General features: G+C 42.0%; 1 non-coding gene across 1 annotated transcript; it reads left to right on the top strand.

The window, feature by feature from the left end:
• The first annotated feature begins 10563 nt into the window (after positions 1–10563).
• TRNAT-CGU lies at positions 10564–10636 on the top strand. Its single transcript has one exon. It is a non-coding gene; the product is annotated as a tRNA-Thr (tRNA).
• The last annotated feature ends 12937 nt before the right edge of the window (positions 10637–23573 follow it).

The following is a 23573-nucleotide window of genomic DNA, read 5'->3' as shown; positions in this document are numbered from 1 at the left end:
CACAGTCTCAATCCCCATTTTCCAGATGAGGGAACTGAGGCCCAGAGAATAATAGTAATAATAATGATGGCATTTATTAAGCGCTTACTATGTGCAAAGCACTGTTCTAAGCGCTGGGGGGATACAAGGTGATCAAGCTGTCCCATGTGGGGCTCACAGTCTTAATCCCCATTTTCCAGATGAGGGAACTGAGGCCCAGAGAATAATAATAATAATAACGATGGCATTTATTAAGCGCTTACTATGTGCAAAGCACTGTTCTAAGCGCTGGGGGATACAAAGTGATCAAGTTGTCCCACGGGGGGCTCACAGTCTCAATCTCCATTTTCCAGATGAGGGAACTGAGGCCCAGAGAAGTGAAGTGACTCGCCCAGAGTCACACAGCTGACAATTGGCGGAGCCAGGATTTGAACCCATGACCTCTGACTCCAAAGCCCGGGCTCTTTCCACTGAGCCACGCTGCTTCTGATCCATTGCTTACTTGATAACTGTAATTTATGTATTTGTATATATTTTTGTCTGTCTCCCCCTCTAGACTGTAAGCTCGGTGTGAACAGGGAATGTGTCTGCTTATTGTTGTATTATACTCTCCCAAGTGCTTAGTACGGTGCTTTGCATACAGTAAGCGCTCAATAAATACGATTGAATTCATTCATTCATTCAATCATATTTATTGAGCGTTTACTGTGTGCAGAGCACTTTGAATGAATGAGTGACTGAATAAACTTTCGTTGTCAACAGTGGTAGCTAGGATCTTCTTTTTATTTCCCTCGTATGTGTACAGTTTATGTTTTCCTGGTCTCCCCCACTCTCCTGAAAATGCCTCAATCAATCAATCAATCAATCAATCGTATTTATTGAGCGCTTACTGTGTGCAGAGCACTGGACCAAGCGCTTGGGAAGTCCAAGTCAGCAACACATAGAGACAGTCCCTACCCAACAGCGGGCTCACAGTCTAGAAGGGGGAGAGGGGGAAGCAGCGTGGCTGGGGGAAGCAGCGTGGCTCAGTAGAAAGAGCCCGGGCTTTGGAGTCACAGGTCATGGGTTCAAATCCCGCCTCTGCCACTTGTCAGCTGGGTGACTTTGGGCAAGTCACTTCACTTCTCTGGGCCTCAGTTCCCTCATCTGGAAAATGGGGATGAAGACTGTGAGCCCCCCATGGGACAACCTGATCACCTTGTAAGCTCCGCAGCGCTTAGAACAGTGCTTTGCACATAGTAAGCGCTTAACAAATACCATTATTATTATTACCCTCAAGGGTAGGAATTGTGCTTTTCACTTTTCTTTTGTCCTCCCCAAAGCAGCACTGCTTCTGGCCCAGGGGAAAGAGTACTGCTGTGGGAATCAGGAGACCCGAGACTAGTTGAAGACCCCTAGTTGTGCTTAGCAACGGGCTGCCCCCCTTCATCATCATCATCATCATCATCATCATCAATCGTATTTATTGAGCGCTTACTGTGTGCAGAGCACTGTACTAAGCGCTTGGGAAGTACAAATTGGCAACATATAGAGACAGTCCCTACCCAACAGTGGGCTCACAGTCTAAAAGGGGGAGACAGAGAACAAAACCAAACATACTAACAAAATAAAATAAATAGAATAGATATGTACAAATAAAATAAATAAATAAATAGAGTAATAAATATGTACAAACATATATACAGGTGCTGTGGGGAAGGGAAGGAGGTAAGATGGGGGGGATGGAGAGGGGGACGAGAGGCCTTCCTGCTGGCCCATCTTTTTGCTTTCGCAGCCCCACAGGGAATACGCCTGGCAGGGGCGAGGGGGTGCAAGTGATCATCATCATCATCATCAATCGTATTTATTGAGCACTCACTATGTGCAGAGCACTGGACTAAGCGCTTGGGAAGTACAAATTGGCAACATATAGAGACAGTCCCTACCCCACAGTGGGCTCACAGTCTAAAAGGGGGAGACAGAGAACAAAACCAAACATACTAACAAAATAAAATAAATAGAATAGATAGGTACAAGTAAAATAAATAAATAAATAGAGTAATAATAGAGTAATAAATATGTACAAACATATATACATATATACAGGTGCTATGGGGAAGGGAAGGAGGTAAGATGGAGGTAAGTGGAGCGGCAAGAGGCAGCGTGGCTCAGTGGAAATCAATCAATCATATTTATTGAGCGCTTACTGTGTGCAAAGCACCGGACTAAGCGCTTGGGAGGTCCAAGTTGGCAACATATAGAGCCAGTCCCTACCCAACAGTGGGCTCACAGTCTAAAAGAAAGAGTCCGAGGTCGTGGGTTCTAATCCCGGCTCCACCACTGAGTAGGTGCCCCACAGAGAGCTCACCTCCTCCAGGAGGCCTTCCCAGACTGAGCCCCCTCCTCTCCCTCCCCATCCCCCCTGTTCCCTCCTTCCCCTCCCCACAGCACCTGGATATATGTATTTATGTTTGTACGAATTTAGAACCCTATTTATTTATTTATTTTATTTGTACATATTTGTTCTATTTATTTTATTTTGTTAATATTTTCCTCCTTCCCTTCCCCACAGCACCTGCATATATGTATATATGTTTGTACATATTTATTACTCTATTTATTTATTTATTTATCTTACTTGTACATATCTATTCTATTTATTTTATTTTGTTAGTAGGTTTGGTTTTGTTCTCTGTCTCCCCCTTCTAGACTGTGAGCCCACTGTTGGGTAGGGACTGTCTCTATGTGTTGCCGACTTGTACTTCCCAAGCGCTTAGTACAGTGCTCTGCACACAGTAAGCGCTCAATAAATACGATTGATTGATTGATTAATACGTTTTGTTTTGTTTTCTGTCTCCCCCTTCTAGACTGTGAGCCCACTGTTGGGTAGGGGCCGTCTCTATATGTTGCCAACTTGGACTTCCCAAGCGCTTAGTACAGTGCTCTGCGCACAGTAAGCGCTCAATAAATACGATTGATGATGATGATGATTGAATGAAAGCATGAATGAATGAATGAACTTATCTGCTGTGTGACTTTGGACAAGTCACGTAACTTCTCTGTGTCTCAGTTACCCCATCTGTAAAATGGGGGTTAAGACTCTGAGCCCTGAGTGGGACAACCTGATTACCCTGTATCTACCCCAGCGCTTAGAACAGTGCTTGGCCCGTAGTAAGTGCTTAACAAATACCATCGTTATTATATTAAAGTCCTATTATCGATTCCTCTGTGCAGTTTCTCAGTCCTGGAGGAGCAGCGTGACTTAGAGGACAAACCCTGGGCCTAGGAGTCAGAAGGTCATGGGTTCTAATCCCAGCTCCGCCACACACCTGCTGTGCGACCTTGGGCGAGTCACTTCACTTCTCTGGGCCTCCGTTACCTCATCTGTAAAATGGGAATTAAGAGTGTGAGCCCTGTGTGGGACAGGGACTTTGTCCAACTTGATTAACTGGTATCTACCCCAGCACTTAGAATGGGGCTTGGCACATAGTAAGCACTTACCAAGTACTATAATTATTAGGAGAAGCAGCGTGGCTCAGTGGAAAAGCCCAGATTTTGGAGTCAGAGGTCATGGGTTCAAATCCCAGCTCCACCACTTGTCAGCTGTGTGACTTTGGGCAAGTCACTTCACTTCTCTGGGCCTCAGTTCCCTCATCTGTAAAATGGGGGTTAAGACTGTGAGCCGCCCGTAGGACAATCTGATCACCTTGTAACCTCCCCAGCGCTTAGAACAGTGCTTTGCACATAGTAAGCGCTTAATAATGCCATTATTATTATTATAGGACCGAGGCTCATCCTGTCGTTCTTGACAGGAGACTATAAATTCGTGGTGGGCAGAGAACATGCCTACCAACTCTTTTATTGTAGTCTCCCAAGCGTTCAGTACAGTGTTCTGTACACAGTAAGCACTCAGTAGATTCATTCATTCAATTGTATTTATTGAGCGCTTACTGTGTGCAGAGCACTGTACTAAGCGCTTGTGAAGTACAAGTTGGCAACATATAGAGATACCATTGATAATGATGATGGTGAATCACTCAATCAATCAGTGGCATTTACTGAGCACTTACAATGTGCCAAGCTTGGGATTTTATACTAGAATTAGCAGATACATTCCCGGTCTTCTGATACACAACACCGAACACACTTGGCTCCTTATAAAGCCATCACTTTGTAAATACCGATGACTGCAAACCTAAGCCTTTCTGCAGCGATCCAGATTTTGACTTGGTTTGCGGCCTTTCTGCAACAGAAAAAAAATCTGAATTAAAAAAACCCGTAAGAATCAATAAGGTGGCAAAAAAAAAATCACAACGGTGCTCACAGTCTTAATCCCCATTGTTACAGATGAGATACTGAGGCTCAGAAAAGTTAAGTGACTTGCCCAAGGTCACTCAGCAGACAAGTGGCAAAGCCACTTGTCCTTCCCAAGCGCTTAGTACAGTGCTTTGCACACAGTAAGCGCTCAATAAATACGATTGAATGAATGAATGAAAGCCAGGATTAGAGCCAGGCCTATGCTCTATCACTAGGCCACACTACTTCCCAATATTCTCTCCTATTTAATAATAATAATAATGATGGCATTATTAAGCACTTACTACGTGCCAAGCACTGTACTAAGCACTGGGGAGGTTACAAGGTGATCAGGTTGTCCCACGGGGGGCTCACATTAATCCCCATTTTATAGATGAACGAACTGAGGCCCAGAGAAGTGAAGTGACTTGCCCAAAGTCACACAGCTGACAATTGGCGGAGCTGGGATTTGAACCCATATCCTCGGACTCCAAAGCCCGGGCTCTTTCCCCTGAGCCACGCTGCTTCTCTATTTGTATAATCTCTGCTTTGCACCCAAGACTTTTAGCTCAAATTTGACCCCCAAACTAGTGCCGTCTGAGGACGGGCCCATTTGAGCCAAAAGTCAGGTGACTGTTTTTTTTTTAAATAGCATTTATTAAGCACTTACTATGTGCAAAGCACTGTTCTAAGCGCTGGGGAGGTTACAAGGTGATCAGGTTGTCCCACGGCGGGGCTCACAGTCTTAATCCCCATTTTACAGATGAAGGAACTGAGGCACAGACAAGTGAAGTGACTTGCCCAAAGTCACGCAGCTGACAATTGGCGGAATCAGAATTTGAACCCATGACCTCGGACTCCAAAGCCCAGGCTCTTTCCCCTGGGCCACACTGCTTCTCTATTTGTATAATCTCTGCTTTGCACCCAAGACTTTCAGCTCAAATTTGACCCCCAAACTAGTGCCTTCTGAGGATGTGTCCATTTGAGCCAAAAGTCAGGTGACTGGTTTTTTTAAAAAATAGCATTTATTAAGCACTTACTATGTGCAAAGCACTGTTCTAAGCACTGGGGAGGTTACAGGGTGATCAGGTTGTCCCATGGGGGGGCTCACAGTCTTAATCCCCATTTTACAGATGAAGGAACTGGGGCACAATCAATCAATCAATCAATCAATCAATCGTATTTATTGAGCGCTTACTATGTGCAGAGCACTGTACTAAGCGCTTGGGAAGTACAAATTGGCATCACATAGAGACAGTCCCTACCCAACAGTGGGCTCACAGTCTAAAAGGGGGAGACAGAGAACAGAACCAAACATACCAACAAAATAAAATAAGTAGGATAGAAATGTACAAGTAAAATAAATAAATAAATAAATTTTAATATTGTTTTAATATTTAATATTTTATATTATATATTTATAATATATAATATATAAAATATATAATATTTAATATTTTAATATTTAATATTATTAATTATAATAAATAAATAAATTAATTTAGTCACAGACAAGTGACTTGCCCAAAGTCACGCAGCTGACAATTGGCGGAGACGGGATTTGAACCCATGACCTCATCATCATCATCAATTGTATTTATTGAGCGCTTACTGTGTGCAGAGCACTGTACTAAGCGCTTAGCACTGTACCTCGGACTCCAAAGCCTGGGCTCTTTCCCCTGAGCCACGCTGCTTCTCTATTTCTATAATCTCTGCTTGGCACCCAAGACTTTTAGCTCAAATTTGACCCCAAAACTAGTGCCTTCTGAGGACGGGCCCATTTGAGCCGAAAGTCAGGTGACTCTGTTCAAGTAACATTACCTTTTTAAAAATGAGATTTTTCTCATTGGAAGCCAAATCTGGATAATGAGAGCAATGTAGTTCAGGCCTTGGAATCTTCTGCAGCAGATAACCAGCTTCAACCATTTATCATGACATCCCTTTTCCTGTAACACCCAATTCCCCACCACTTCCCTCCTATAGCTCCATTTGTTTTCATTTTCCAGTACCTCACTCTTCCTTTACGTAACCATGCCAATTACCTCCTTCCAACGACCCTCCCCTTTGACCTTCCCCTTCTTGTGACTTGCTTTTTCACATCTTTTCACACGAGGAACAGCAGGATATACTAGATAGAGCACAGGTCCGAAAGTCACCAGATCACGAGTTCGAATCCCGCCTCTGCCGCTTGTCTGTTGTCTGTTGAGTGACCTTGGGCGAGTTTTTTTTTTATTTTGTTAACACGTTTTGTTTTGTTGTCCGTCTCCCCCTTCTAGACTGTGAGCCCGCTGTCGGGTAGGGACCGTCTCTCGATGTTGCCAGCTTGGACTTCCCAAGCGCTTAGTCCAGTGCTCTCCACACGGTAAGCGCTCAATAAATACGACTGAATGAATGAATGACATACATAATATCATGATCATTAATATTTATTAATATTAACAATAAATTTATTACTATCAAATATGACTGACTCAATGCTGCTTCCCCCCCCGTCTCAGGCCCTCCCGCCATCGCCGATGTAAGTAATCAATTATTACTGATTGATTTATTACTCTATTTATTTATTTAATTTGTACATATGTATTCTATTTATTTTCTTTTGTTAATATGTTTTGTTTTGTCGTCTGTCTCCCCCTCCTAGACCGTGAGCCCGCTGTCGGGTAGGGACCGCCTCTAGGTGTTGCCAACTTGTACATAGTAAGCGCTTAATAAATGCCATCATTATTATTATTAAGTGCTTAGTACGGTGCTCTGCACACTGTAAGCACTCAATAAATACGACAATGAATGCATGAATCTGCAAAATGGGGATTGAGACTGTGAGCTCCACATGGGACCGACCCAATTTGCTTGTATCCACCCCAGTATCATCATCATCATCAATCGTATTTATTGAGCGCTTACTGTGTGCAGAGCACTGGACTAAGCGCTTGGGAAGTACAAATTGGCAACATATAGAGACAGTCCCTACCCAACAGTGGGCTCACAGTATAAAAGGGACTTATATAATAAGTCACATAATAAGTGTGTAACACAAACCATAATAATAATAATTATTATTCACAGTCTAAAAGGGACTTAGTATACTGCCTGACACATAGTAAGTGTGTAACATAAACCATAATAATAATAATTATTATTATTATCATTATTATTATTTTGATACTAGACCTTGGGGCCATTGCCTGGAAGTTTCCTGACGATACAAGGCTGGAATAGCGAATTTCCACATCTTTAGAGGCCTAGGGGAACTCTTTTATCCATAACACTCAGAACTCATCCCCTTCCTCACATCAATCAATCAATCAATCGTATTTATTGAGCGCTTCCTATGTGCAGAGCACTGTACTAAGCGCTTGGGAAGTACAAGTTGGCAACATATAGAGCCAGTCAATCAATCAATCAATTGTGTTTATTGAGCGTTTACTGTGTGCAGAGCACTGGACTAAGCGCTTGGGAAGTACAAGTTGAAAACATATAGAGACAGTGAATCGATCAATCAATCGTGTTTATTGAGCGCTTACTGTGTGCAGAGCACTGTACTAAGCGCTTGGGAAGTACAAGTTGAAAACATAGAGACAGTGAATTGATCAATCAATCGTGTTTATTGAGCGCTTACTGTGTGCAGAGCACTGTGCTAAGCAATCGGTCATATTTATTGAGAGCTTACTTAGCAAAGCAGCATGGCTTAGTGGAAAGAGCCCGGGCTTGGGAGTCAGAGGTTGTGGGTTCTAATTCCGGCACCGCCGCTTGTCTGCTGCGTGACTCTGGGCAAGTCGCTTGACTTCTCTGGGCCTCAGTTACCCATCTGTAAAATGGGGATTAAGACCGTGAGCCCCCCGTGGGACAACCCGATTACCTTGTATCTCCCCCAGCGCTTAGAACAGTGCTCGGCACATAGTAAGCGCTTTAACAAATGCCATCATTATTATTATTGTTATTATTACTGTGTGCAGAGCACTGTAGTAAGCATTTGGGAGAGTACGATAGAATTGGTAGACACATTCCCTGCCCACAATCCATCAATCAATCAATCAATCATATTTATTGAGTGCTTACGGTGTGCAGAGTACTGTACTAAGCGCTTGGGAAGTACAAGTTGGTAACATATAGAGACAGTCCCTACCCAGTAGTGGGCTCACAGTCTACAAAGGGGAGACAAATTGACAGCCTAGAATTTAGAAAAGGAGGGTCTACCAAAGTCCAGCAATAACAAAGCTAGTCCACAGCCCTGTATTCTGAGGCCGAGGAGCCTGAAATTCTGCCTCTCTGTCACTCCACTGACCTTTGTGTTTATTTTGTTTATTATATATCTGGTAAGGAGGTGAGTAGGGATGAGAAGCCTTTTCTGATATAAAGTACTCACTAGTCATTTAGTCATTTATTACTCTATTTATTTATTTTACTTGTACATATCTATTCTATTTATTTTATTTTGTTAGTATGTTTGGTTTTGTTCTCTGTCTCCCCCTTTTAGCCTGTGAGCCCACTATTGGGTAGGGACTGTCTCTATATGTTGCCAACTTGTACTTCCCAAGCGCTTAGTACAGTGCTCTGCACACAGTAAGCGCTCAATAAATACGATTGATGATGATGATTTTGTGCAGTGTGTATTGTCCTTGGTTTTGTAATAATAATAATAATAAATAACGACGGCATTTATTAAGCGCTTACTATGTGCAAAGCACTGTTCTAAGCGCTGGGGAAGTTACAAGGTAATCAGGTTGTCCCACAGGGGGCTCACAGTCTTCATCCCCATTTGACAGATGAGGGAACTGAGGCCCAGAGAAGTGAAGTGACTTGCCCCGAGTCACCCAGCTGACAATTGGCGGAGCTGGGATTGGAACCCATGACCTCTGACTCCAAAGCCCGGGCTCTTTTCCACTGAGCCACTCGGCTTCTCATGCAGCTGTTTTTAGTTAGTTTATGTTAGTTTAGTTTAGTTAAAAACAGTTAAACTGTTAGTTTAGTTTAATTAGTTTAGTTTAGTTTATGCTGTTTTTAGTTATTGCTCTCAGTGTGCCTGTCCCCAGTCCTTTCCCCAACCTATATTTACAGATTGTGAGCTCCTCAAGGTCTGTGTCTAATTCCTACCTGTATGCTCTTCCCCAGTGCTTAGTACAGTGCTCAGCACTTAAATATTATTACTATCATCATCATCAATCGTATTTATTGAGCGCTTACTATGTGCAGAGCACCATACTAAGCGCTTGGGAAGTACAAATTGGCAACATCTAGAGACAGTCCCTACCCAACAGTGGGCTCACAGTCTAAAAGGGGGAGGCAGAGAACAAAACCAAACATACTAACAAAATAAAATAAATAGAATAGATATGTACAAGTAAAATAAATAAAAAAATAAATAGAGTAATAAATCTGTACAAACATATATACATATATACAGGTGCTGTGGGGAAGGGAAGGAGGTAAGTTGGGAGGGATGGAGGGGGGACGAGGGGGAGAGGAAGGAAGGGGCGTGGAGTTTGAGAAACAGCATGGTGTTTGAGAAGCAGTGTGGCTCATTGGAAAAAGCCCGGGCTTTGGAGCCAGAGGTCATGGGTTCAAATCCCGGCTCCACCAATTGTCAGCTGTGTGACTTTGGGCAAGTCACTTCACTTCTCTGGGCCTCAGTTACCTCATCTGTAAAAATGGGGATTAAGACTGTGAGCCCCAAGTGGGACAACCTCATCACCTTGTATCCTCCCCGGTGCTTAGAACAGTGCTTTGCACATAGTAAGCACTTAACAAATGCCATTATTATTATTATTATTATTATGGTGTTTGAGAAGCAGCATGGCATAGTGGATAGGGCATCGGCGTGGGAAACGGAAGGTCACAGGTTCTAACCCCAGTTCCACCACTTGTCTGCCGTGTGGCCTTGGGCAAGTCACTTCACTTCATTGTGCCTCGGTTACCTCATCTGTAAAATGGGGATTGAGACTGTGAACCCCACATGGGACAGGGACCGCGTCCAACCCGATTTGCTTGCATTTGCCCCGGTGCTTAGTACAGTGCCTGGCACATAGTAAGCATTCAACAAATACCACAGTTAATAACAATAATAATGTTGGCATTTGTTAAGCGCTGACTATGTGCAGAGCACTGTTCTAAGCGCTGCGGGGGGGATACAAGCTGATCAAGCTGATCCCGGCTCTGCGAATTGTCAGCTTTGTGACTTTGGGCAAGTCACTTAACTTCTCTGTGCCTCAGTTACCTCATCTGTAAAATGGGGATTAAGACTGTGAGCCCCCCGTGGGACAACCTGATCGCCTTGTAACTTCCCCAGTGCTTAGAACAGTGCTTTGCTTTGGCCCTGTAGCTCAGGGGTGAGAGCACTGGTCTCGTAAACCAGGGGTCGTGAGTTCGAATCTCACTAGGGTCTACTTTCTAGAGTTTTGCTATATTTCTCTTCTCCCCAAGTAATGATCATAGAAAGAGGCTGGCATCAGCAAAATCTGAATAAGTACGACCACTCACCATCGCCTCAATTTTTTTAAGCGCTTAGTACAGTGCTCTGCACACAGTAAGCGCTCAATAAATACGATTGATTGATTGATTGATAGTAAGCACTTAATAAATGCCATTATTATTATTATTATCAAGTTGTCCCACGTGGGGCTCACAGTCTTCATCCCCATTTTACAGATGAGGTGACTGCGGCTCAGAGAAGTTAAGTGACTTGCCCAAGGTCACACAGCAGACATGTGGCGGGGTGGGGATTCGAACCTATGACCACAGTTACCACTATTATTAATAACAGTAATAATAATGATGGTATTCATTAAGCGCTTACTACATTTGAAGCACTGTTCTAAGCGCTGTGGGGGGGGATACAAGGTGACCAGGTTGTCCCACGTGGACAGTAATATTACTGTTATTACTACTACTAGTAGTAGTGGCCATGAGTGTCACATCAACCTCACCTCCTCCAGCAGGCCTTCCCAGACTGAGCCCCTTCCTTCCTCTCCCCCTCGTCCCCCTCTCCATCCCCCCATCTTACCTCCTTCCCTTCCCCACAGCACCTGTATATATGTATATATGTTTGTACATATTTATTACTCTATTTATTTATTTTACTTGTACATATCTATTCTATTTATTTTATTTTGTTAGTATGGCTGGTTTTGTTCTCTGTCTCCCCCTTCTAGACTGTGAGCCCGCTGTTGGGTAGGGACTGTCTCTATATGTTGCCAACTTGTCCTTCCCAAGCGCTTAGTCCAGTGCTCTGCACACAGTAAGCGCTCAATAAATACGATTGATTGATTGATTGATTGATCAACCATTCGTGCTAGTAGTTCAGATCTGCCGATAGGCTGTTTATAGACTCAGGGGACTTCATAGAGCAATAAATATAAGTACCTATTACAGGCCCACCTCTCCCACCTCTAAGCCAAAGTTAGCCCTGCTCTTGAGTCTATTTCCTATTTTTATCTTGGAGTGCTTGGGCATGGAGATCGGACAGGATTATGGAAATAAACGCTGCTTTGAGAACCACAGCGGGTACGCGAAAATCAGTTCATTCATCCATTCAGTCTTATTTATTGAGCTCTTACTGTGTGGAAAGCACTGTGCTAAACACTTAAGAAGCAGCGTGGCTCAATGGAAAAAGCCCGGGCTTTGGAGTCATCATCATCATCAATCGTATTTATTGAGCGCTTACTGTGTGCAGAGCACTGGACTAAGCGCTTGGGAAGTACAAGTTGGCAACATCATCATCATCAATTGTATTTATTGAGCGCTTACTATGTGCAGAGCACTGTACTAAGTGCTTGGGAAGTACAAATTGGCAACGTATAGAGACAGTCCCTACCCAACAGTGGGCTCACAGTCTAAAAGAGTCAGAGGTCATGGGTTCAAATCCCAGCTCTGCCAATTGTCAGCTGGGTGACTTTGGGCAAGTCACTTCACTTCTCTGGGCCTCAGTTCCCTCATCTGTATATGTGTATATATATATATATATGTTTGTACATATTTATTACTCTGTTTATTTATTTATTTATTTTACTTGTACATATCTATTCTATTTATTTTATTTTGTTAATATGTTTGGTTTTGTTCTCTGTCTCCCCCTTCTAGACTGTGAGCCCACTGTTGGGTAGGGACTGTCTCTATATGTTCCCAACTTGTACTTCCCAAGCACTTAGTACAGTGCTCTGCACACAGTTAGTGCCCAATAAATACAATTGATTGATTGATTGATCTGTAAAATGGGGATTAAGACTGTGAGCCCCCCCGTGGGACAACCAGATCCCCTTGTAACCTCCCCAGTGCTTAGAACAGTGCTTTGCATTCATTCATTCATTCAATTGTATTTATTGAGCACTTACTGTGTGCAGAGCACTGTACTAAGCGCTTGGGAAGTACAAGTCAGCAACACACAGAGATGGTCCCTACCCAACAACGGGCTCACAGTCTAGAAGGGGGAGACAGACAACAAAACAAAACACGTAGGCAGGTGTCAAAACCGTTAGAATAAATAGAATTATAGCTACAAATATCCTTACTGATATTCATCTTTAGATAATATACATTTATAATGGAAGTATCTAGAATTTTTTTACTGTAATTAAATAAAAACGGGATCCTGCATTGAGTCAGTGATTTGGGGCAAGTTAATAGGAGGAGTGCAGATGCTCTTATCTCAGCCACCTACTGAGATACATACATATACATATGTACCTGTATATATGTATATATGTTTGTACATATTTATTACTCTATTGTACATATTTATTACTCTATTTATTTATTCATTTTATTTGTACATATCTATTCTATTTATTTTATTTTGTATGTATGTTTGGTTTTGTTCTCTGTCTCCCCCTTTTAGACTGTGAGCCCACTGTTGGGTAGGGACTGTCTCTATATGTTCCCAACTTGTACTTCCCAAGCACTTAGTACAGTGCTCTGCACACAGTTAGTGCCCAATAAATACAATTGATTGATTGATTGATCTGTAAAATGGGGATTAAGACTGTGAGCCCCCCCGTGGGACAACCAGATCCCCTTGTAACCTCCCCAGTGCTTAGAACAGTGCTTTGCATTCATTCATTCATTCAATTGTATTTATTGAGCACTTACTGTGTGCAGAGCACTGTACTAAGCGCTTGGGAAGTACAAGTCAGCAACACACAGAGATGGTCCCTACCCAACAACGGGCTCACAGTCTAGAAGGGGGAGACAGACAACAAAACAAAACACGTAGGCAGGTGTCAAAACCGTTAGAATAAATAGAATTATAGCTACAAATATCCTTACTGATATTCATCTTTAGATAATATACATTTATAATGGAAGTATCTAGAATTTTTTTACTGTAATTAAATAAAAACGGGATCCTGCATTGAGTCAGTGATTTGGGGCAAGTTAATAGGAGGAGTGCAGATGCTCTTATCTCAGCCACCTACTGAGATACATACATATACATATGTACCTGTATATATGTATATATGTTTGTACATATTTATTACTCTATTGTACATATTTATTACTCTATTTATTTATTCATTTTATTTGTACATATCTATTCTATTTATTTTATTTTGTATGTATGTTTGGTTTTGTTCTCTGTCTCCCCCTTTTAGACTGTGAGCCCACTGTTGGGTAGGGACTGTCTCTATATGTTGCCAACTTGTACTTCCCAAGCGCTTAGTACAGTGCTCTGCACACAGTAAACGCTCAATAAATACGATTGATTGATTGAGAATCCACAGCATGCTTGGCAATATATTCTAGACCCTCCAGGTGCTTTAAAAACAGCACTACCCAAACTTTTAAAAAGAGTCATATTGGTGTTTCAAAGCAAATTTTGGACTTCCCAGCTTCACATTTCATTTTCAAATTTATAAACCCCCCCCCCCCTTTAGACTGTGAGCCCACTGTTGGGTAGGGACTGTCTCTATATGTTGCCAATTTGTACTTCCCAAGCGCTTCGTACAGTGCTCTGCACATAGTAAGCGCTCAATAAATACGATTGATGATGATGATGATAACGCAAATTCCCCTTCTCCAGAGTCAGTGCCTCTTTATATTAGCTCCAAATTCCTATTCTCCCCTTTATTCCACGTAACTGTGTACCCGGACTCTTTTGGAATAACTCACTTCTGACCCTTTGCACATAGTAAGCGCTTAATAAATACCATTTTACCATATGGCAACCGACAGATCCATTCATGCCCACCATCAGCTCACAGTGTACCGGGGGAGACAGACATTGATATAGGTAAATAAATAGATAGATAAATAAATAAATGAATTACAGATATGCTGTGGGGAGGGGAGGGAGGATGAATGAAGGAGCAAGTAAGAGTGGTGCAGAACGGAGTGGGAGAAGAGGAGAGAAGGGCTTAATCAGGGAAGGCTTCTTGGAAGAGATGGGCCTTCGATAAGGTTTTGAAGTCGGGGAGAGCAATTATCCATCTGCTAGGAGGCCAGAGGTAGGATGTGAGCGAGAGGTCGGCAGCAAAATAGATGAAATCGAAGTACAGTGAGAAGATTGGCATTAGAGTAACGAAGTGTGCGGGCTGGATTGTAGTAGGAGAGTAGCGAGGCGAGGTTGGAGAGGACAAGATGATTCGTTGGCTCAGTGGAAAGAGCACGGGCTTGAGAGTCAGAGGTCACGGGTTCAAATCCCGGCTCCTCCGCTTGTCAGCTGTGTGACTTTGGGCAAGTCACTTAACTTCTCTGGGCCTCAGTTACCTCATCTGTAAAATGGGGATTAAGATTGTGAGCCCCACATGGGATAACCCGATCATCTTGTATCCTCCCTAGTGCTTAGAACAGTGCTTTGCACATAGTAAGCGCTTAACAAATACCAAAATTATTATTATTATTCGTTATACTGTACTCTCCCAAGAGCATAGTACAGTGCTCTACGCGGTAATTGCTCGATAAATAATATTGACTGACTGACTGGCTACCCCACATTTTTCCAGGTAGCGAAAAGTGTTGCCTCACGATTTGAGGCAAAAGAAATTAGAACAGTGCTCTGCACATAGTAAGCACTTAACAAATGCCATCATTACTAAATGAGAGGAAAGTCCTATATTTTCACAACAATCAGTCAATCATATTTATTGAGCGCTTACTGTGTGCAGAGCACTGTACTAAGTAAGCGCTTGGGAAGTACAAGTTGGCAACATATAGAGACAGTCCCTACCCAACAGTGGGCTCACAGTCTAACAACACTGACAAATGTGGTAAAAATGGAAAAAAACACACGACGGAGTCAAATAAAAGAATAAGAAATGGCTAAAATTAATTTCTCCCTAATGTTCCTGAAGAAGGCCCGGGTTTGGTTGACTACCTAATAACAGTAATAATAATTACGGTGTTTGTTAAGCACTTACTGTGTGTCAAGGACAGCAGCTACAGGATAGGCATGTCCTACATGGGGCTCATGGTCTAAGTAGGAGGGAGAGCAGGTATTGAGTCCCCATTTTGCCCCTGAGGGAACTGAGGAACAGAGAAGTTAAGTGGCTGGCCCAGGGTCACACAGCAGGCAAGCGGCAGAGCTGAGATTAGAACCCAGTTCCTTTCGTGCCATGCTGCTTCTCAAATAATATCAAGTGGCAATGACTCCTCATTTTTCTTGATCAAAAAGTGCATAAGCCCTTTTCCTTTGGGAGCACTTGTACTTGACAGATGATAGAGGTGGAACTCAGCATAGCTAATTTAATCTTGAACTAAAAAAAAAAAAATTACCCTAACACACGGTATTCCAGACACTTGTAGAAAGCAAGTTGATTTCCTTAAAATAATCAATCCTTTGGAACTGAGAAATTTGCTCTGAATTCATTCATTCATTCATTCATTCACTCAATCATATGTATTGAGCACTTACTGTGTGCAGAGCACTGTACTAAGCACTTGGGAAGTACAATTTGGCAACATCTAGAGACGGTCCTTACCCAACAGTGGGCTCATAGAAGGGGGAGACAGAGAACAAAACATATTAACAGAATAAAATAAATAGAATAAATATGTACAAGTAAAATATTAAGACAATGCATGTATGTCTTCTTTAAATCAGCTCCCAGTCTTTTCAGTTTTTTCCCACAAGAATCTCTTAAAAGTTAAGAAATAGCAGATGAATCCAATTAACATTTTTCCTTTTTTAATGGTATTTATGAAGTGCTTACTAGGTGCCAGGCACTGTCCTAATCACTGAGGTAGATACAAGATCATCAGGTTGGACACAGTAAAAGAATAAAATAAATAGAATAAATACGTACAAGTAAAATATTAATTAAGAAGACAATGCATGTATGTCTTTAAATCAGCTCCCAGTCTTTTCATTTTTTTTCCCACAAGAATCTCTTAAAAGTTAAGAAATAGCAGATGAATCCAATGAACATTTTTCCTTTTTTAATGGTATTTATGAAGTGCTTACTAGGTGCCAGGCACTGTCCAAAGCACTGAGGTAGATACAAGATCATCAGGTTGGACACAGTAACAGAATAAAATGAATAGAATAAATATGTACAAGTAAAATATTAATTAAGAAGACAATGCATGTATGTCTTTAAATCAGCTCCCAGTCTTTTCATTTTTTCCTGCAAGACTCTCTTAAAAGTTAAGAAATAGCAGATGAATCCAATGAACATTTTTCCTTTTTTAATGGTATTTATGAAGTGCTTACTAGGTACCAGGCACTGTCCTAAGCACTGAGGTAGATACAAGATCATCAGGTTGGACACAGTAACAGAATAAAATAAATAGAATAAATATGTACAAGTAAAATATTAATTAAGAAGACAATGCATGTATGTCTTTAAATCAGCTCCCAGTCTTTTCATTTTTTTCCCACAAGAATCTCTTAAAAGTTAAGAAATAGCAGATGAATCCAATGAACATTTTTCCTTTTTTAATGGTATTTATGAAGTGCTTACTAGGTGCCAGGCGCTGTCCAAAGCACTGAGGTAGATACAAGATCATCAGGTTGGACACAGTAACAGAATAAAATGAAGAGAATAAATATGTACAAGTAAAATATTAATTAAGAAGACAATGCATGTATGTCTTTAAATCAGCTCCCAGTCTTTTCATTTTTTCCTGCAAGACTCTCTTAAAAGTTAAGAAATAGCAGATGAATCCAATGAACATTTTTCCTTTTTTAATGGTATTTATGAAGTGCTTACTAGGTGCCAGGCACTGTCCTAAGCACTGAGGTACATACAAGATCATCAGGTTGGACACAGTAACAGAATAAAATGAATAGAATAAATATGTACAAGTAAAATATTAATTAAGAAGACAATGCATGTATGTCTTTAAATCAGCTCCCAGTCTTTTCATTTTTTTCCCACAAGAATCTCTTAAAAGTTAAGAAATAGCAGATGAATCCAATGAACATTCTTCCTTTTTTAATGGTATTTATGAAGTGCTTACTAGGTACCAGGCACTGTCCTAAGCACTGAGGTAGATACAAGATCATCAGGTTGGACACAGTAACAGAATAAAATTAATAGAATAAATATGTACAAGTAAAATATTAATTAAGAAGACAATGCATGTATGTCTTTAAATCAGCTCCCAGTCTTTTCATTTTTTTCCCACAAGAATCTCTTAAAAGTTAAGTAATAGCAGATGACTCCAATGAACATTTTTCTTTTTTTAATGGTATTTATGAAGTGCTTACTAGGTGCCAGGCACTGTCCTAAGCACTGAGGTAGATACAAGATCATCAGGTTGGACACAGTAACAGAATAAAATAAATAGAATAAATATGTACAAGTAAAATATTAATTAAGAAGACAAAGCATGTATGTCTTTAAATCAGCTCCCTGTCTTTTCATTTTTTTCCCACAAGAATCTCTTAAAAGTTAAGAAATAGCAGATGAATCCAATGAACATTTTTCTTTTTTTAATGGTATTTATTAAGTGGTTACTAGGTGCCAGGCACTGTCCTAAGCACTGAGGTAGATACAAGATCATCAGGTTGGACACAGTAACAGAATAAAATAAATAGAATAAATACGTACAAGTAAAATATTAATTAAGACAATGCATGTATATCTTTAAATCAGCTCCCAGTCTTTTCATTTTATTCCCGCAAGAATCTCTTAAAAGTTAAGAAATAGCAGATGAATCCAATGAACATTTTTCCTTTTTTAGTGGTATTTATTAAGTGGTTACTAGGTGCCAGGCACTGTCCTAAGCACTGAGGTAGATACAAGATCATCAGGTTGGACACAGTCCATGTATGTTCCCAGGGGAGGAGGGGGGGAGTCTCACAGTCTGAATCCTCATTTGTAAAATGGGGTAACTGAGGTGCAGAGAAGTGACATAACTCACCCAAGGTCACACAGCAGACAAGTGGTAGACTCAGGAATCTCTTAAAAGTTAAGAAATATCAGATGAATCCAATGAACATTTTTCCTTTTTCAATGGTATTTATGAAGTGCTTACTAGGTGCCAGGCACTGTCCTAAGCACTGAGGTAGATACAAGATCATCAGGTTGGACACAGTCCATGTATGTTCCCAGGGGAGGAGGGGGGGAGTCTCACAGTCTGAATCCTCATTTGTAAAATGGGGTAACTGAGGCACAGAGAAGTGACATAACTCACCCAAGGCCATACAGCAGACAAGTGGTAGACTCAAGAATCTCTTAAAAGTTAAGAAATATCAGATGAATCCAATGAACATTTTTCCTTTTTTAATGGTATTTATGAAGTGCTTACTAGGTGCTAGGCACTGTCCTAAGCACTGAGGTAGATACAAGATCATCAGGTTGGACACAGTCTATGTATGTTCCCGGGTGAGGAGGGGGTGTCTCACAGTCTGAATCCTCATTTGTAAAATGCGGTAACTGAGGCACAGAGAAGCGACGCAGCTCGCCCAAGGTCACACAGCAGACAAGTGGTAGACTCCCAGAAGAAATGGTCTATCCATTGGGCCACTTACCTCTCTGGGAGAAAAGGTAGGGATGGACCTATGAAAGAAGGAGAGAAGCAAGTGGGAGAAGGGAGTGGGGCTTCCAGGAGTTGAGGGAGCAGAAGGGTATTCATTCATTCATTCATTCAATCGTATTTATTGAGCGCTTTCTGTGTGCAGAGCACTGTACTAAGCGCTTGGGAAGTCCAAGTTGGCAACATATAGAGACGGTCCCTACCCAACACAGTCTAGAAGGGGGAGGCAGAGAACAAAACCAAACATATTAACAAAATAAAATAAGTAGAATAAATATGTACAAGTAAAATAAATAGAGTAATAAATACGTACAAACATATATACATATAGACAGGTGCTGTGGGTATTCTTTTGGGGAGCTGAAATGGCTTTATATGCTTGCCGGGGCTAGTTGACGTCTTCGAAAGAGGAACAGGATTGGGTGAGGAACTCCAGGCCTAGCAATGGGGCCAACTTTCTAGTGGGTTCAAAGGCACGGTGGGTGTCCAGTTCACTCTGTAAATAGCTCCACTTTTTGGCCCCCCCTCACCAGGCCTGCCTCTAGTTGCCACTTATCAGGACCGTTGCCCTGTTAGCAGTAAGAAAAAATGATCCGGTAAGTGGGCAATGGAAAATGCAGGTTTTATCACAAACTCGGGTTCTATCAGGTGCGGATCCAGAAACCTAAACTCTTGCGCGGAAATTGCGTGTTATTCCGCTCGCAGTGGAAAACGCAGAAGCCAGTTAAAACAACTACACAGACAACACACCACTCCTGAGCTTGTCTGGAAGCCAGTGTCTGGGTCAACGGAAAAACTTTCTGATGGGATCGCGCGACCTTTCATTAATTAAAAGTTCAATAAATTGTTTGGCAGGAGATTTCAAAAAGACCCGGGGGTCACAAAAATTATGAGAAATTTCATGATTCTTTCATCGCGGGGCAGAGGGAAAAGGTCAGTTTCCCAGTGTCACTTTTGCCCTTCATTAATTAACAAAGGCACCGGCCCCACCTGGTTAAGATAAAAGAGGCATCAAGAGGCTGGAAGGAAATAAGATTGGTCTCGGCGCATATTCGGCATTATTGTTTAAAAGAAACCCGGGCAACTCCCTCCTAAAAGTGAAATAACTGTCACTGGAAGATGAGAGAGAATTATTTCAGGAAACCTGAGTTCCTTTCTTAAATTATTTGATTGTCACATCCGGACAAAGCGCGGTTCCCTGTTCCATTCTGACAGGAACAGTAGCTTTGAGTTTAATACCAAACTCTTTTAAGAAGAACCTCTGAAATAAAATTCATTAATAGTTTCGTCTTTAATAATAATAATAATTCTGGTATTCGTTGGGTGACTGGTGACTGGGTGACTTTGGGCAAGTCACTTCACTTCTCTGGGCCTCAGTTCCCTCCTCTGGAAAATGGGGATTAAGACTGTGAGCCCCCCGTGGGACAACCTGATCACCTTGTAACCTCCCCAGCGCTTAGAACAGTGCTTGGCACATAGTAAGCGCTTAATAAATGCCATCATTATTATTATTACGATTGAATGAATGAATGAATCCCGCAATGCCCCCACCCCGGCGCTTCCCTCCCCTTCGGGCCTGGGCTCCATCTGTCCGTCCTCCCTGTTGCTCATCTGGGGACCCCAAAACCCCCGCCTAAGGCCACCCTGGGGACCGAACGGGTCGGGGATGGCACCGCCTGGATGATGATGATGGTATTTGTTAAGCGCTTACTATGTGCAAAGCACTGTTCTAAGCGCTGGGGGGGATACAAGGTGATCAAGTTGTCCCAAGTGGGGCTCACAGTCTTCATCCCCATTTTACAGATAAGGGAACTGAGACTCTGAGAAGTTGAGTGACTTGCCCAAGGTCACACAGCAGACATGTGGCGGAGTCAGGATTCAAACCCATGACCTCTGACTCCAAAGCCTGGGCTCTTGCCACTGAGCCAAGCTGCTTCTCATAGCCTGAGGTTGTGGATCCAACCTTATAGCCATTTTGCTTGCAAATTCCTCTCCATTTTGGAGCAGAGGTAAATGGTAAGATGCCCTGTGGAATCCTAATTGCACCTGGATTAAATAGAGATAATAATAATGCTAATAATAATTATGATGGGATTTGTTAAGCGCTTACTATGTGCAAAGCACTGTTCTAAGAGCTGGGGAGATACAAGGTGATCAGGTTGTCCCACGGGGGGCTCACAATCTTAATCCCCATTTTACAGATGAGGGAACTGAGGCCCAGAGAAGTTAATCAATCAATCAATCAATCATATTTATTGAGTGCTTGCTGTGTGCAGAGCACTGTACTAAGCGCTTGGGAAGTACAAGATGGCAACATATAGAGACAGTCCCTACCCAACAGCGGGCTCACATTCTAGAAGGGGGAGACAGAGAACAAAACCAAACATATTAACAAAATAAAATAAATAGAATAGATATGTACAAGTAGAATAAATAAATAAATAGAGTAATAAATATGCACAAACATATATACAGGTGCTGTGGGGAAGGGAAGGAGGTAAGACGGGGGGATGGAGACAGGGACAAGGGGGAGAGGAAGGAGGAGGCTCAGGCTGGGAAGGCCTCCTTCCCAGCGACTTGCCCAAAGTCACACAGCTGACATAATAATAATAAGAATAATAATAATAATAATAATAATAATAATAATAATAATAATAATAATAATAGTATTTGTTGTGCGCTTACTAGCCCGGCCTCTTTCCACTGAGCCACGCTGCTTCTCTAAATGCATTAGAGAGATGTGAGAGATGTGATTTACCCCTCCCCAACCCCATTTCTTGAGGAACAACAAACACTGAAATAGAGAATTGTTGGGAGTTAAATGTTAACCTATGTTTATTTCTCCATAACTACGTATTGTTTAATCTGGCCAATTCAATGAAGGGTTCTTTCGTAAACCTGTGTTTAACTATTCATTATCGGACCTCTGACCTTTACACAAATACCAAACCGTTTTTAGATATTTCTTCTCCCTGTTGGAATTATAAGATGGTGAAAATGAATTTTTTTCCCTACACCGAACGCTAACGTCGGAATAGCAGTGCGCCTCATTCAGATTAAAATTCAAACCCCTCACTTCTACTCCCGGAGAAGCTCTTCGATCGTCGTCGAGTGGTTTCTGGTGATCACCAGAATCTTACTCTTTCCGCAGCTGTTTTAATAATATTAATTCAAGAAACAAATATACAGAAAATGTTCTGCTAAAACAAAAATTTCACCCCATTTTAAACGCTTTGCAGTGGCTTTCTCCCCGGCCCCTCACTCTATAACTAATCTGGGACTTTCTGTGCTTCGGACTTCACTGCGGACAGGGAACGTGTCCACCAACTCTGTTAATATTGTACTCTCCCAAGTTCTTAATACAATACTCAGCACACGGTAAAGGCACAATAAAGAAATAGCGTGGCTCAATGGAAAGAGCCCGGGCTTTGGAGTCAGAGGTCATGGGTTCAAATCCCAGCTCCGCCAATTGTCAGCTGGGTGACTTTGGGCAAGTCACTTAACTTCTCTGGGCCTCAGTTCCCTCCTCCGGCAAATGGGGATTAAGACTGTGAGCCCCCCATGGGACAACCTGATCACCTTGTAACCTCCCCAGCACTCAGAAGAGTGTTTTGCACATATAATAATAATAATAATGGCATTTGATAAGCGCTTACTACGTGCCAAGCACTGTTCTATGCACTGGGGGGATACAGTGTGATCAAGTTGACCCACGTGGGGCTCACAGTCTTCATCCCCATTTTCACAGATGAGGTTACTGAGGCTCAGAGAAGTTAAGTGACTTGCCCAAGATCACACAGCAGACATGTGGCAGAGCCGGGATTCGAACTCATGACCGCTGACTCCAAAGCCCAGGCTCTTTCCACTGAGCCACGCTGCTTCTCATTGTGTGGGAAGCACACATAGCACATAGTAAGTGCTTAATAAATGCCATAATTATTAATAATAATAATAATAATGGCATTTGATAAGCGCTTACTATGTGCAAAGCACTGTTCTAAGCACTGGGGGGGATACAAGGTGATCAGGTTGTCCCATGTGGGGCTCACAGTCTTCATCCCCATTTTACAGATGAGGTAACTGAGGCTCAGAGAAGTTAAGTGACTTGCCCAAGGTCACACAGCAGACATGGTGGAGCTGGGATTCGAACCCATGACCTCTGACTCCAAAGCCCGGGCTCTTTCCAGTGAGCCATGCTGCTTCTCTATTATTATTATTATTATTCCTCCCCCTCTCCATCACCCCGCCTTACCTCCTTCCCTTCCCCACAGCATCTGTATATATGTATATACGTTAGTACATATTTATTGCTCTATTTATTTTACTTGTACATATCTATTCTATTTATTTTATTTTGTTAATATGTTTGGTTTTGTTCTCTGTCTCCCCCTTCTAGACTGTGAGCCCAC

This window comes from Tachyglossus aculeatus, chromosome 11, assembly GCF_015852505.1.
Source record: "Tachyglossus aculeatus isolate mTacAcu1 chromosome 11, mTacAcu1.pri, whole genome shotgun sequence".
Taxonomy (NCBI): domain Eukaryota; kingdom Metazoa; phylum Chordata; class Mammalia; order Monotremata; family Tachyglossidae; genus Tachyglossus; species Tachyglossus aculeatus.
This window is presented reverse-complemented; position numbering and strand designations above follow the sequence as displayed.